We start from the raw sequence: 15,449 nt of genomic DNA on the forward strand, positions 1-15,449 counted from the left end.
AGTGGGAGTGGAGTTAGGGCGGGATGAGCACCACGAGTGAGGCATCAGGGACGGCGTGGGGTCGGCGGGGGGAGGAAGAGCGGCGCGGGCAGCGGAGTGTGGTGGCGCGCGGGCGTGGGCGACGGGATCTGAATCGGGGGCGGGAGGTACGTGGCGGCTGCGAGTGGATCTGAATCGGGGGATAGAGGGGAGAGGAGTGGAGTTAGGGTTCCGATTGGTTCGAGAATCTGTGATTTAAAATAATTTCCAAGTACTAAAGATAGAGCTATTTTGTGAAGCAACTATCAAAAATATTTTTCAAAAGGGCATTATACAAATTTTCACTCAAGTTAGACCACATTTTATGGACGAGCACCAATTTGTATGCATTTCTGATCTTTCTACCTATTTTAATAATTTTTTGAGTGTCCAAACTAAGTTTTTTTTGTGAAGGACCTATAATATATTTGTTGCAAAATTGGACCAAATCATTTTTTTGAAATACTAGGCCATATTTAATGCACAATTGACCAAATTATTGGGTGTAAAAAGTTTTCATACACCTCTGATGAAAAAGACAAATTTTCGCCGATTCAGTTGGAAGCGGGTCAAATTTGAATTGCGGCTGACTCATAGTTTGTTGTTTATTTTTTACAAAATCATTTGTAGGTACAAAAGTATCTATTTAATAATAGAAACACCAAAAAAATTCCAAGATTCAACCACTAGCTAGGAACGGTCATTCCCGCCGTTTTGACCGCATTTTGAAACGGGCATAAAAAATTCAAAAAAAATCAAAAAATTGGAAAACCTTCGCATTGTGTCATCATATGTGACCAAGTTACCAGGAAAAATAATAAAATTGTAATACGGCAATTCTTTTAAAAATTGTTCTTAGAAACGAGCTATCATCTCTAGAGATCAATGGCTTTCAAGCTAGATAATCAATATTATGGCCACATTCATTGCCTAGTTTGTTCAAATGATCTCATATTGTGCACAAGGGTGCATATTTAAATAGCAAACAATGTTGCCTAAGGAAATTTTCATTTTCTTTGGACAAAAAAGTCATTTTCCATTTTTCGAGTGCCCCAAATGAGGTTTTTTGTGAAGAACCTACCAAATAATTGTTGCAAAATTAGACCAAATCATTTTTATAAAATACTAGGCCATATTTAATGCACAATTGATCAAATTTTTGGGTGTAAATATTTTTGATCCACCTCTGATGAAAAAGACAAATTTCCGCCGTTTTAGTTGGAAGCGGGTCAAATTTGAACTGCAGCTGCCTTATAGTTTGCTATTTATTTTTTCCAAAAAACATTTCTAGGTACATAAGTATCAATTTAATCATAGAAACACCAAAAAAATTCCAAGATTCAACCACTAGCTAGGAACGGTCATTCCCACCATTTTGACCGCATTTTGAAACGGGCATAAAAAATTAAAAAAAATTAAAAAATTGGAAACCTTCGCATTGTGTCATTATATATGACCAAGTTTCCGGGAAAAATAATAAACTTGTAATACAATAATTATTTTTAAAAAGTGTTCTCAGAAATGAGCTATCATGTGTGAAGATTCATGGCTTTCAAGCCAAATGATCAATCTTATGGCCACTTTCATGGCATTGTTTGTTCAAATGATCTCATATTGTGCACAAGGGTGCATATTGGAATGGCAAACAATGTTTCCTAAGGAAGTTTTCATTTTCGTTGGACAAAAAAACCATTTTCCATTTTTCGAGTGCCCGAAACGAGGTTTTTTGTGAAGGAACTACCAAATAATTGTTGCAAAATTGGACCAAATCATTTTTATAAAATACTAGGCCATATTTAATGCACTATTGACAAAATGGTTGGGTGTAAAAAATTTTGATCCACCTCTCGTGAAAAAGACAAATTTCCGCCGATTCAGTTGGAAGCGGGTCAAATTTGAACTGCAGTTGCATCATAGTTTGCTATTTATTTTTTCCAAAAATCATTTCTAGTTACAATAGGACCTATTTAATCATAAATACCTCGAGGTTTGGGCGGTGGCCGAGGGCCCCAACTCTATAGCGCGTAAACTCGCATGCCCGTCGCGTGGTCACCGCGTGACCGTAATGTTGCCATGTGTTCTGGGAGGCCTTGGCATGTCTAGTGGGTTGGGCACTCCCCAGGTTGGTGCTAGGAAGAAAATTACAACATAAGATTCTCACGAGGAGACCGATCGATGCTCAAACATGAATTAGCAGCCAAGTGTTTGATTAGTGGTACGGGAAATGCACATGGCCAGTGGGCGTGAGTTTTGGCTGAGGATGATCATCTACTAAGGAGAATGTCTTCACAAATTTTTAGCTCAAAAGGAGGATCCTAGGTGGTACTTGCTTTGCAAAGTACCATGCTGGAAAAAATATGAATGTTGAAGCTGGGCTCAAAATAATGAATGGATTGAGCTGAAATTTTGTGGAGGATGGTTATTTGGGCATAGGAAAGCATTGTAAAAAATTGATACCATTTGGACATGCCAAAGTAGTAATTCCTTCACAATGCTCTTCTACGGATAGAAACTTGGGAAAACTAGTGAGAGAGATTGGATGAATGAAATGAGCTCAAAATTGGTGTAGGTAAGTTACTTAGGAATGGTCATGCGCTCGAAAATTTTCAGATCATTTGGGTAAGCCTAGCTAGTACTTACTTCACAAAGCTTCTCTCGAGGTAGAAACTTTGGAAATTTCCCGAGAAAGATTTACTAGGAAAATTGAGCTGAATATTATCATGTGGCAATGATTTGGGTATGGAAGAGTGCCCGAAAAGTTTGAGGGTAATAGGAGGGGTCTATATAACACTTGCTTTGCAACGTGCCAATTTGGCCATAAAATATATATTGAACCTGGTCTCACATAGATGATTTTACTGAGCTGCAATCTGGAGGAGGGTGATAATTTGGGCATATGAAGGAACTATATAAATTTCATGTCATTTAGAGATATAAATAAGGTCCTCTCTCTCTATCCTCCCTCTCTTTCTCTATTTGGGCATATATTGAACCCTCTTGTTTTCCTCTCCCCCACTTCACCCTTGCCGTTTTATTCGCCCTCTCTCTCTATCCTCCCTCTCTTTCTCTATTTGCCTCTTTTTGCAAGCTTGCTTTTTGTTTGCTTGTTTGTTAGTTTACTTGCTTGTCATGATGGCTCAAGATAACACTAAATTGTGTGACTTCACCGATACAAAAAATAATGATTTTATTAGCACTCCGATTGCTCGTCTTACCGATGCTGAATCTTGTGAAATGAATACTACTTTGCTGAATCTTGTCATGAAAGATCCGTTTTCTAGCCTTCCTAGTGAACATGCCGCTACCCATCTAAATAGCTTCGTTGATTCGTGTGATATGCAAAAGAAGAAAGATGTAGATAATGATATTGTTAAATTGAAGCTATTCCCTTTTTCGCTTAGAGATTGTGCTAAAGCTTGGTTTTCGTCTTTGCCTAAAAATAGTATTGATTCATGGAACAAGTGCAAAGATGCTTTATCTCTAAGTATTTTCCTCCCGCTAAGATCATCTCTCTTAGAAACAATATTAGGATTTTTAAACAACTTGATCATGAACATGTTGCATAAGCTTGGGAGAGAATGAAACTAATGATACGTAATTGCCCTACTCATGGTTTAAATTTGTGGATGATTATACAAAAAAATTATGCTGGATTGAATTTTACTTCTAGAAATCTTTTAGATTCGGCCGCGTGAGGCACTTTTATGGAAATAACTTTAGGAGAAGCTACTAAACTCCTTGATAATATTATGGTTAATTATTCTCGATGGCATTGAGGGAGTCCTGGATTAGGGGGTGTCCGGATGGCCGGACTATACCTTCAGCCAGACTCCTTGACTATGAAGATACAAGATTGAAGACTTCGTCCCGTGTCCGGAAGGGACTTTCCTTGGCATGGAAGGCAAGCTTGGCGATACGGATATGTAGATCTCCTACCATTGTAACCGACTTTGTGTAACCCTAACCCTCTCCGGTGTCTATATAAACCGGAGGCTTTTAGTCCGTAGGACAACATACACAACAACAATCATACCATAGGCTAGCTTCTTGGGTTTAGCCTCTCTGATCTCGTGGTAGATCTGCTCTTGTACTACCCATATCATCAATATTAATCAAGCAGGATGTAGGTTTTACCTCCATCAAGAGGGCCCGAACCTGGGTAAAACTTCGTGTTCCTTGCCTCCTGTTACCATCCGACCTAGACGCACAGTTCGGGACCCCCTACCCGAGATCCGCCGGTTTTGACACCGACATTGGTGCTTTAATTGAGAGTTCCTCTGTGTCGTCGCCGTCAGGCTTGATGGCTCCTACGATCATCAATGGCGATGCAGTCCAAGGTCAGACCTTCCTCCCCGGACAGATCTTCGTCTTCGGCGGCTTTGCACTGCGGGCCAATTCACTTGGCCATCCGGAGCAGATCGAAAGCTATGCCCCTGGCCGTCAGGTTAGATTTGGAAGCTTAAACAACACGGCTGACATCCGCGGGGACTTGATCTTCGACGGATTCGAGCCACTCCCGAGCGCGCCGCACTGTCACGACGAGCATGATCTAGCTCTACCGCCAAACAGTGCCCTGGAGGCCGCACCCGCATCGGCTTTGACCCTTAATTCGGAGCCAACTACGCCGATCGAGGATGGGTGGTTGGACGCCGCCTCAGAGGCTGCGATCCCAACGGCGATCGAGCCGAACACCAGCCCCGCACTCTGCGAGACTCGTGACTCCAAGGAGCCGGACTCCTCTCCCGACTCAAACCCTCCGCGCCCCTACCGATCGAATCCGATTGGGCGCCGATCATGGAGTTTACTGCCGCGGACATCTTTCAGCACTTGCCTTTCGGCGATATTCTGAAGACACTGAAGTCTCTCTCTTTATCAGAAGAGCCCTGGCCGGACTACGGTCAGCAAGGTTGGGATTCAGACGATGAAGAAATTCAAAGCCCACCCACCACCCACTTTGTAGCCACTGTCAATGACTTAACCGACATGCTCGACTTCGACTCCGAAGACATCGACGGTATGGACGCCGATGAAGGAGACGATGAAGAACCAGCACCTATCAGGCCCTGGAAAGCCACCTTGTCATATGACATATACATGGTGGACACCCCGAAAGAAGGAGATGGCAATGGAACAGTGGAGGATGACCCCTCCAAGAAACAGCCTAAGCGCCGACGTCAGCGGCGCCGCTCAAAATCCTGCCAAAACAAATACGGTGATTCCAGCATGGGAGATAATAATACTCCGGAAAGTGCCGAAGAAAACCCCCTCCAGCAAGATTTAGCACAGGAGGATGGAGAAACCAGCCCTCATGAGAGAGCGGCAGACAGAGAGGTCGAGGACGATAATTATATTCCTCCTTCCGAAGACGAGCCAAGCCTCGACGGCGACGAATTCGTCGTGCCAGAGGATCCCTTCGAGCAAGAGCGTTTTCAACGCAGGCTTATGGCCACGGCAAGAAGCCTCAAGAAAAAATAGCAACAACTTAGAGCTGACCAAGATTTGCATGTCGACAGATGGACAGAAGTCCTTGCGGCCGAAGAGCATAAACTCGAACGCCCCTCCAAGAGCTACCCAAAGTGCAGGTTGCTACCCCGATTAGAGGAGGAAGCACTTGATGCGGCCGACCGGCCACCTCGTGGCCGTGACAAAGAGGCCTCTCGGCCCTCCACTCAAGCCGCACCCCGTACCAAGGCACGGGAATATGCGCCGGACTTACGAGATATGTTGGAGGACAAGGCAAGGCAAACAAGATCGATCTACGGATTGCGTGGGCGCCCCACGGCTCGAGACGGTAACCGTCACGCCGGCCACAAATTCGGCAGGGCTGAACACAGTAGACAAAGCTCATTGGAGCTATGTCGTGATATAGCCCAGTACAGAGGCGCCGCACACCCAATATGCTTCACAGACGAAATAATGGATCATCAAATCCCCGAGGGTTTCAAACCCGTAAACATCAAATCATATGATGGCACAACAGATCCTGCGGTATGGATCGAGGATTATCTCCTTCATATCCACATGGCCCGCGGCGATGATTTCCACGCCATCAAATACCTCCCACTCAAGCTTAAAGGACCAGTTCGGCATTGGCTTAACAGCTTGGCAATAGGATCAATCAGATGTTGGGAGGACCTCGAAGCCGCATTCCTCGACAGTTTCAAAGGCACTTATGTGTGACCCCCAGACGCCGATGACCTAAGTCACGTAATTTAGCAGCCAGAGGAATCGGCCAGTCAATTCTGGACACGGTTCCTAACAAAGAAAAATCAAATAGTCGACTGTCTGGACGCTGAGGCCCTAGCAGCCTTCAAGCACAATATCCGTGATGAGTGGCTTGCCCGGCACCTTGGACAGGAAAAGTCGAAGTCTATGGCAGCACTCACGACACTCGTGACCCGCTTTTGCGCGGGAGAAGCCTGCTGGCTTGCTCATAGCAACAATATGACCAAGAACCCTGGTAATTCGGATACCAGGGACAGTAGTAGCAGGTCGCGTCGTAACAAGTAGAAGCGCCGCATTAACGGCGACAATACTGAGGATAGGGCAGTTAATGCCGGATTCAGAGGCTCTAAATCCGGTCAGCGGAAAAAGCCATTCAAAAGGGATCCTAGGGGCCCGTCCAGTTTGGACCGAATACTCGACCGCTTATGCCAGATACATGGCACCCCCGAAAAGCCGACCAATCACACCAACAGGGATTGTTGGGTGTTCAAGCAGGTAGGCAAGTTAAATGCCGAAAATGAAGACAAGGGGCTGCATAGCGATGACGACGAGGAGCCCCGGCCGCCGAACAACAGTGGACAGAAGGGTTTTCCCCCACAAGTACGGACGGTGAACATGATATACGCAACCCACGTCCCCAAAAGGGAGCGGAAGCGCGCGTTAAGGGACGTATACGCGGTAGAGCCAGTCGCCCCAAAGTTCAACCCATGGCCCTCCTGCCCGATCACCTTTGATCGAAGGGACCATCCCACTAGCATCCGTCATGGCGGATTCGCCGCATTGGTTCTAGACCCAATTATTGACGGATTTCATATCACTAGAGTCCTTATGGACGGCGGTAGCAGCCTGAACCTGCTTTAGCAGGATACAGTGCGGAAAATGGGCATAGATCCCTCGAGGATTAAGCCCACCAAAACGACCTTTAAAGGCGTAATACCAGGTGTAGAGGCCAACTATACAGGCTCAGTCACACTTGAAGTGGTCTTCGGATCTCCATATAATTTCCGAAGCGAGCAGTTAATCTTCGACATAGTCCCATTCCGTAGTGGCTATCACGCACTGCTCGGGCGAACCGCATTCGCCAAGTTCAATGCGGTACTGCACTACGCATACCTTAAGATAAAAATGCCAGGCCCTCGAGGAGTAATTACGGTCAATGGAAACACCGAACGCTCCCTCCGAACGGAGGAGCACACGGCGGCCCTTGCAGTAGAAGTACAAAGCAGACTCTCCAGGCAGTTCTCCAGTCCAGCCATTAAACGACCGGACACCGTCAAGCGCGCTTGGAGTAACCTACAACAAGACCGCCTGGCACGACCCGAGCAGGCGTAGCAATGCGGCCCCAACCCCAGCCCTCGTAAAAAGGCGATACCAGTACTTCGCGTACATAACTACGCTCTAGAAATACCATGGGTACAGGGGGAGCGGCACCATCACGGCACGTCCGAAACACGGCTTAAACCGCACCAGGGGCTGTCAATTTTTTAATTTTCTCTTACTTTTAGGACTCCACTCTTCGGAAGGCCTGTTCAGCAGTTCAATTGCCGCACAAACGATGCAAGAACCAGGGAAGCAGACAAGCCACACCGCATTACAGAACTCCCAGGTGGTCTCTGTCACGAGCAGTATACCTGTTTCGCATACTATTCCGCAGCTTGCCCCTGGAACGGACATGTTACATAGTCCAAACTTTTGCTTATCTCATTATTTGTATCGTTCTCCTTTGATCGCAGCCCTCTTTAATAAACAATGCATAGCTTTTGTCTATTTTTGTATTACTTTTTTTAATATATGTTCCTTAACGACATGTTGCATCCGTACAATTTGGTACGACCAAAATACGCCAGGGGCTTTAGTACCCCTCAATATGGTGTGAGAAGTCCGAACACTTTAACAAGTGCGGCACCCCGAACTTATAGCATTATATGCATCGGCTCCGAATCATGTCTTGGGTCAATAGTTGGGTTTGCCCGGCTCCTATGTTTTGGTGCCTTACGTTCTGCTATATCAGCTAAGGTAGCACTAGGAGAACCACTGCGGTTGTGCCCCAGTTGAGCTGGGTCGAGCACCTTAGTGGAGAAAACTAAAACTGACTGTCATGACGAAGCGAGAGCTGGTCGCTGTTCGAGAGGTTTTTCGAGTCCCTAAAGACTTATGCCGCTTAGAGCGAGGTGCCGGCTCTGTCCGGCCAAGGCGTGGATAGCACCCCGAACTCGGTCTTCCGAATACCAGGGGCTTCACCAAAATTTAAAATTATAGAATTCTATGGCTAAGTGAGAGTGTTCACGCATTATAGTCCAATTGCCTTGTTCGTTGGGCTGAGCGCCTCCCTCGAAGGACCCAAACATGGGAAAATTAAAAGAGCGCTCAGGTTTATCCCCGAACACCCCAGCACTAGAGGCACGGGGGCAGAAGCCGATGACTTGCCATCTCTCAGAATTGATAAACAGGCGCACAGAAGGTAATATTTTAAATTCCAACAACATTGCTTAGCGCATATGAACAAGTTTTCAGCGCACAGGACAAAACGAGCAAGTTTCACTCAAAAATTACATCCCTAGAACATTCATCCGCCACAAGGCAGGCACCCTTCAGAACATCCTTATAATAATTCTCGGGCTTGCGATGCTCTTTCCCCGGCGGTGGCCCGTCCTTCACAAGCTTCTCAGCATGCAGCTTGCCCCAGTGCACCTTAGCACGGGCAAGGGCCCTACGGGCACCTTCAATGCAGACGGAGCGCTTGATGACTTCGAGCCTTGGACAGGCCTCCACCAGCCGCCGCACCAGCCCGAAATAGCTCCCAAGCAGAGCCCCTCCAGGCCACAGCCGAACTATGAGGCCCTTCATGGCCTGTTCGGCTGCCTTGTGGAGCTCGACGAGTTTCTTCAGCTGGTCGCTCAGGGGAACGGGGTGTCCGGCCTCAGCATACTGAGACCAGAACACCTTCTCTGTCGAACTGCCCTCCTCGGCTCGATAGAATGCGGCTGCATCGGACACACTCCGGTGAAGATCTACGAACGCTCCTGGAGAGCTCCGGATTCGGGTAAGTAACAAGTAACTCACGTTTATGTGTTTGCTTTGCATAAAGAATGCCTTACCCGCCGCTATCTTCTTCACCTCATCCAACTCCTGGAGGGTCTTCTGGGATTCGGCCTTGGCAGACTTGGCATTTGAAATAGCCACCGTGAGCTTGGACGCTCGCGTCTTTGAGTCAAGCTCCAAACTCTCATGTTTTTCCATGAGAGCCTGGAGCTCTTGCTTAAAATGAATCCTTATGCTAAATATATGAAGGATATTGTTACAAATAAGAGAAAGATACCGGAAGCTGAAATTTCCACCATGCTTTGTAATTATACTTTTAAGGGTGGAATACCAAAGAAACTTGGAGATCCAGGAGTACCAAGTATACCATGCTCCATTAAAAGAAACTATGTTAAAACTGCTTTATGTGATGTTGGTGCCGGTGTTAGTGTTATGCCTCTCTCTTTATATCGTAGACTTGATTTGAATAAGTTGACACCTACTGAAATATCTTTGCAAATGGATAATGAATCAACTGCTATACCTGTCAGTATTTGTGAGGATGTGCCTCTTGTGGTTGCAAACATTGCTATTTTAACGGACTTTGTTATTCTTGATATTCCTGAGGACGATAGTATGTCTATTATTCTTGGAAGACCCTTTTTGAATACTGCAGGGGCTGTTATCGATTGCACCAAAGGCAATGTCACTTTTCATGTTAATGGTAATGAGCATACGGTACAATTTCCGAGGAAACAACCTCAAGTCCATAGTATCAATTCTATTGGAAAAAATTCAACAATCACTATTGGAGCTTTTGAATTCCCTCTTCCTACTGTCAAGAAGAAATATGATATTCTTATTGTTGGGGACATGCATATCCCCATTGAGGTAACCTAGTGTTATTCAAAAATTCTCCGGTTTCATGTTATTCGAAATGAGTTTGTTAACAAGACCTGATCAACCTTGTTAGTGGATTCCTTTTCATGAGCTTGAGATGGGTGAATTTAGAAAACACAACTCTTTGTACCCTCTTTTTACTTTCTGTTATTTATATTAAATAAAGCAAAAATAGTAATTTCTGTCAGTTTTCTGAATTATCCATGCAATAAAAAATACCGCGACGATAAAAGTTCTCCAAATACCCTGAAATTTGAATATGATTTTTTCTGGAATATTTGAGAATATCTGGCACTGAGAACACATCAGGGGGAACCAGCACCTAGCCACGAGGGTCCAGGGCGCGTCCTACCCCCTGGGCACCCCCCTGCCTCGTGGGCCCCTTGTGGCCCGCTCCACTTATTCCAGCAACCACACACTCCTTCTTCCTCCCAAACAAATCACCAACCATCTCAAGCACGAGTTCTAGCTCATATTGTTGCCATTTTCGATCTCCTAGCTCAAAGCTCCATTCACAAAACTGCTTTGGGGGATTGTTCTTTGGTATGTAACTCCTCCAATGGTCCAATTAGTTTTTGTTCTAGTGCTTTATTCATGGCAAATTTTTGCTGCTTAGGTGACCCTGTTCTTGAGCTTGCATGTCAAATTTATGTTGTCAAAAGTAGTTTTAATGCATGATATGGCCTCTAGGAACTTGTAGGAGTAGTTCCTATCAAGTTTGTTGAGTTTGGTACACTTTTATTTTAAGTTACTAAAATTTTTAGAAATATTTCAGAGGAAAAAATATGTTTAGTAAAATGTACCAAGGTGGTTCTTCAAGGAAGCAAGGACCCGGGCCCGCAATGCATGAGCCAGACGATGAACCACCGAGGGAAGCTCAAGTGCGGCCTTGTGAATGGCCGTCAAAAGATTTCATGGTCCAAGCAGGAATCAAGGAGGAATTTGACGCATATGTGCGTAATGCCGATCTTGAGAGCTTCATGGCAGATAAGTGCCGTCATTACCACTACCTCACTGATTCCTTTGTGAGAAGGTTTGAAGTTTCATCATCACGCAATTCTCAAACTGTCCGGTTTGATCTTTATGATAAATCTTATACAATGGACTTAGAAGATTTTAACCTTGCTTGTAAACTCCCATAGTGGGGTAATGTTAGTGAACCTCTCAAATCTGAATATAGATACTTTCTTGCTAGTATAACTATGGGGGAATCTAGGGAAATCACACAAGCTACCATAGGGAGCTTTCATTTTCGTGCTATACATTATTTTGCTCTCTTTATAGATAGATGCATAAATGGTAAGGATGAGGCATGTCACATGTGTGTGCCAGATCTTAGTGTTCTCAAGAGTGATGTATTAGGAGATAGACAATATAATTTGGGGGCCATTGGTGCACCCAGGTTGCATAATAACAAAATTAATGGAGATTTCTTTGGTGGAATTTACGCAGCCCATTTAGCTGATTTTCTTGAGATACCCATACATGGAGATGATATTGAGTTGCCTCCTGCTTATTTAGATTATAATGCCATGGTTCGTCATTAGTTTGTTGAGAGGAACAATCAGTTCCTCCAGTAGTAACTAATCTTTGACAGACGATGCATCTATCACATCGCTCTCCCTGCTCCTACCTTCTTTGACTTTCAGGCAAAAGGGAGATATGTTATAACCAGGGAGGAGGCGACTGAGTACGAGAGGAGGACGGAGGCAGCTCGCCTCCAAGCTGCAGCTTGTCAGGCAATAGCTGATGCATCTTAGTATAACCGCGGCTTCAACTTCGGATATCCACCAGGCCATCCATGGGCATAGACCATGTCGGTGTCAAAACCGGCGGATCTCGGGTAGGGGGTCCCGAACTGTGCGTCTAGGCCGGATCGTAACAGGAGGCAAGGAACATGATGTTTTACCCAGGTTCGGGCCCTCTTGATGGAGGTAAAACCCTACGTCTTGCTTGATTAATATTGATGATATGGGTAGTACAAGAGTAGATCTACCACGAGATCAAGGAGGCTAAACCCTAGAAGCTAGCCTATTGTATGATTGTTGTATGATGAAGTTGTCCTATGGACTAAAACCCTCCGGTTTATATAGACACCGGAGAGGGTTTGGGTTACACAAAGTCAGTTACAATGGTTGGAGATCTTGAATATCCGCATCGCCAAGCTTGCCTTCCACGCCAAGGAAAGTCCCATCCAAACACGGGGCAAACTCTTCAATCTTGTATCTTCATAGTCCTGGAGTCCGGCTGAAGGTATAGTCCGGCTACCCGAACACCCCCTAATGCAGGACTCCCTTAGTAGCCCCTGAACGAGGCTTCAATGACGATGAGTCCGGCGCGTAGATTGTCTTCGGCATTGCAAGGCGGGTTCTTCCTCCAAATTCTTCATAAAAGTGTGTAAACACCAAGAGTAGTGTCCGGCTCTGCAAAATAAGTTTCCATGTATTGCCACATAGAGAATAATATTGACACAAATCTAATCTGCTAACGTATTCCGCAGCGTGACATCACACTACGGCCAAGCCTTTATTCGAATCGTTTTCACTTTTCCACCTCAGCGTGTTTTGCGAGGCAGTTTCCTTGGCACGTCTTGTCAAAGCAGAGATCGTGTCCTCCATTTACGGGATTCTCATCAATACGGACATGGGTAACCCAACCACGCCATTTATCATGGTGCTTGGGAGGCAAGCGAGTTTTACTAGGCTGGTGGGGACGCATAGTCGCATCCGCTCATATAAGGGGATAAGGATCCACCTTTTTACCTACACCTTCTTTCTCCTTTGCCTATCCATCTTCTGCGCACCCCAGATCCAGCGCCCAAGCCCGCACTTCCTACCTCAACCTTCTCCAACGATGTCCGGAGCGGGAGGCAAGTGGATGGTCTCCTCCATCACGGAGGGCCATGTCAAAAGGCTAAGGAAGGCCGGATACCTATCCAAAGACATCGCGCACCGGCTTCCTGAGGAGGGGTAGCTTCTTCCCACCCCAAGGCCCCATGAGAGGGTGGTATTTCTTCCCCACTTCCTCCGCGGACTGGGTTTTCCTCTCCACCCATTTGTCCATGGGCTCATGTTCTACTATGGCCTAGAATTCCACGATCTGGCCCCGAACTTCATCCTCAATATCTTGGCGTTTATCGTCGTGTGCGAGGCTTTCCTCTGCATCCGCCCCCATTTCGGCCTCTGGCTCAACACCTTCGACGTCAAGCCAAAGGTAGTGCGCGGCAACTAGGCAGTGTGCGGAGGTGCCATGGCGGGCAAAATAGCCAACGTCCTATGGCTCGAGGTCTCCTTTGTGGAGACCTTGAAGGGGTGGCAGTCAGGATAGTTTTACATCAACGAGCCACGTGATCCGAAGTGGATCGCAGTCCCTGAATTCCGATCCGTACCCCCTACGCGGCTCACGTCCTGGAAGGAGATGGGCTTGTCGTGGGGCGACGAAGAAGAGGTGACCGGACTGCAAAAATGCATCCAGTCCCTGGTGAACAAGTAGCTCAAGCTTGTCAATGTAGTCTAGGTCATGCTCGTCCGCCGGATCCTTCCGTGTCAAGAACGGGACTTCAATTTGTGGGAGTTCAACCCGGCGCAGCACCGACCTCTGAGCAGGCTCTTCGACACGACGCACGAAGATGTCTAGAAGGGGCTAACCAAAGGCGCCGATGCTCCCACATCCGCCTCCGAAGACCGTGGATTCAGCTCGCAGCGTCCTGCTGGCGAGGTAAAATATTTTCATCTTTTACAGGATGTTAAGTTTTCTTCATAGTTTGACTCTATGAGGGATCTAAACTCCCTCACCTTTGACAGGATTGGCAGGCGAAGTCCGGACTGATTAACTGTCCGGCTCCCTTGCCCGAAGACCCAGCCCCTGCTCTCCTAGTAAAGCTGCTGGTTCTGGCACCTTATGTGGTGCCAGAGAAGAAGGCTAAGAAGAAGAAGGCCACGGGGACTCAAAAGAGTTCCCGGCATATGGTGGTGTCAGACTCGTCGTCCGATGAGTCCGAGACGCACTCCTCCCATGAAGATGAGGAGGAGGAAGAAGAGACCTCTCCCCCTCTAGCGACGGGAGGAAAGAAGAGGAAGGCCGCCCTAGTAGGGGGGCGAAGGGTCCAAGAAGAGGAAAACCCCTCCCCCAGACTACGCCCCCGACGCCGACGAGGACGAAGAGGAGTGGCCGGACAGGGCCAAGCGTCCGGTGAAATCGTAAGTGTTCAGATACCAGAGTAACTCATGATATTCCTTTTGTTGTGCAGCTTTCCCTAATTTCGAATATAATCATGCAGCCCGCCCAAGGACGGGCTCGACGAGTCGTCGAGCGGCTCCCTGGATTCATCGGACGTGGCAAGAGGTTCCGGACCGCGCCGGAATCATTAACGGTTCCGGACCGCGGCAGGCGAACTCCTGCCAAGAGGAGCAAGCCTATTGAGCCGGCGTCCTCCGTCCAACCGGAGGCGCCGGACAATCTGCTGGAGGTGCTTAAGGGCGCCTCCATCGATGAGGAGCACCGTACTATCATGAGTACGATGGTCCAGAAGGTTCAGTCCGCCAAAAGCGGACTTACTGAAGCTTGTGCTAGCCTTCTAACAGGTTTCGAGGTAAGTAGAAATATGTAAAAATATTACCGCATAGATAGTAGCCCCTAATGCTCTGTTTGGCGTTCGGAAAGAAAAGCCGAATAGAGGATCTATTAAATATCGCAGGAGTCTAACTAAAAAGGAGTCAATATACGTATGTAGGCTCGCTGCTGGCCACCGCCGCACTGACTGCGGAGGTGGATGCCCTGAAGCAGGGCCTCGAGCGGACCGAGCAAGAGCTCGGCCTTGCCAAACAGCAGCTCGAGGAGGAAGAAGGTAAGAGATACCTTATAGAAAAAATGCCTATAAGAAGACGCAATTGCAAAAAATGACAGGAGTATATTGCTTATTGTAGGGGCCACAACTGAGGTGGCGACCCTCAAGAAGGCGCTATCCGAGGCCAAGAAGAGAGCGGCCACGGAGTGCACCGAGCGGGAGAAATTTGAGGCGCAGGTCGGCGAGGTGCAGCAAGAGCTTCAGGCCCTCATGAAAAAACATGAGAATTTGGAGCTCGACTCGAAGACACGAGAGTCTGAGCTTGCAGCGGCCCTTAAAACTGCCAAATCTGCCAAGGCCGAAGCCCAGAAGGCCCTCCGGGAATTAGATCCGGTGAAAAAGATAGCGGCGGGTAAGGCATTCTCTATGCAAAGCCGATATATAAAAGTAAACTACTTGTTACTTACCCGAATCCGGAGCTCTCCAGGGGCATTCGCAG

This window comes from Triticum aestivum, chromosome 7A, assembly GCF_018294505.1.
Source record: "Triticum aestivum cultivar Chinese Spring chromosome 7A, IWGSC CS RefSeq v2.1, whole genome shotgun sequence".
In the NCBI taxonomy this organism is placed as follows: domain Eukaryota; kingdom Viridiplantae; phylum Streptophyta; class Magnoliopsida; order Poales; family Poaceae; genus Triticum; species Triticum aestivum.